General features: G+C 62.4%; 1 long non-coding RNA gene across 1 annotated transcript; it reads left to right on the top strand.

Annotated features, from left to right (window-relative positions):
- Nucleotides 1-6: 6 nt before the first annotated feature.
- LOC103901268 lies at nucleotides 7-932 on the top strand. The gene is made up of 2 exons (XR_002086224.1): nucleotides 7-183; nucleotides 694-932. It is a non-coding gene; the product is annotated as an uncharacterized LOC103901268 (long non-coding RNA).
- Nucleotides 933-1,422: the final 490 nt, after the last annotated feature.

Genomic DNA, 1,422 nt, shown 5'->3' with positions numbered 1-1,422 from the left:
AGGACCAGGAGATGATGGGTGCCAAGATAGCTTGGGCAGGACCTGGAGGAGATGACGGGTGCCAAGATGTGTCCAGCAGGGTCAAGCAGAGATGATGGGTGCCAAGATGAGTTTGGCAGGACCGGGAGGAGATGATGGGCACCAAGATGGGTCCAGGAGAAACAGGAGATGATGGCTGCCATGGTGGGTCCCACAGGAGGAGATGACGGGTGCCAAGATGCGTCCACCAGGGCCAAGCAGAGATGATGGGTGGCAAGATGAGTTGGGCAGGACCAGGAGGAGATGATGGGCACCGAGATGGGTCCAGTAGGGTCAAGCAGAGATGACGGGCACCAGGATGGGTCCAGAGAAGCAGGAGGAGATGATGGGTGCCAAGATGTGTCCACCAGGGCCAAGCAGAGTCGATGGGTGCCAAGATGGTTTGCGCAGGACCAGGAGGAGATGACGGGCTCCAAGGTGGGTCCAGGAGGAGCAGCAGGACATGACAGATGTCAAGATGTGTCCAGCAGGATAAAGCAGAGATGATGGGCACCAAGATAGGTCCAGCCGGAGCAGAAGGAGATGATGGATGCCAAGACGGGTCCGGGAGAACCAGGAGAAGATGACGGGCACCAAGATGGGTCCAGCATGAGCAGGAGATGATGGGTACTGAGATGTTCTGGGCAGGGCCAAGCAGAGATGACGGGCATCAAGATGGTTCCAGGAGAACCAGGAGGACACGACGGGTGCCAAGATGGGTCCAGCAGGGCCAAGCGGAGATGACAGGATGCCAAAACGGGTTGGGCAGGACCAGGAGAAGATGACGGGCACCAAAACGGGCCCAGCAGGGCCAAGCAGAGGTGACGGGCACCAAGATGGGTTGGGCAGGACCAGGAGGAGATGACGGGCACCAAAACAGGTCCAGGAGAAGCAGGGGGAGATAATGAGAGCCAAGATAGGTCCAGCAGGAGCAGGAGGACATGACCGGTGCCGAGATGGGGTGGGCAGGACCAGGAAGCGATGACGGGCACCAAGGTGGGTCCAGCAGGAGCAGGAGGAGATGATGGACGCCGAGATGGGTCCAGGAGGACCAAGCGGAGATTACGGGTGCCGAGATGGGGTGGGTAGGACCCGGCACGGATGATGGGTGCCAAGATGAGTCCAGCAGGGCCAGGCAGAGACGACTGGGGTCGGGATGGGTCCTTCAAGGCCAGGAGCAGACGACGGGTCCAGCAGGGCCAAGCAGACACGGTGGGTGCCGAGACAGGTCCTTTGGGGCCCGGTGGTGCCCATGTGCGGCGAAGACGGGTCCGGTGCGCTGCCAGGGACGGGCACCGTGACGCGCGCGGGCAGCGACCTGCCTGCCCGGCTCCTCCAGCGCCCCAGGACGGGCGACCGGCCGCAACGAGCCACCCGGGGCAGGGCCGCCCCCGCAGGCACCCC

The sequence above is a fragment of the Aptenodytes forsteri genome, unplaced genomic scaffold, assembly GCF_000699145.1.
Source record: "Aptenodytes forsteri isolate BGI_AS27 unplaced genomic scaffold, ASM69914v1 Scaffold341, whole genome shotgun sequence".
NCBI lineage: Eukaryota > Metazoa > Chordata > Aves > Sphenisciformes > Spheniscidae > Aptenodytes > Aptenodytes forsteri.
The sequence above is the reverse complement of the archived record's forward strand: the minus strand, read 5'-3'. Positions and strand labels throughout refer to the sequence as shown.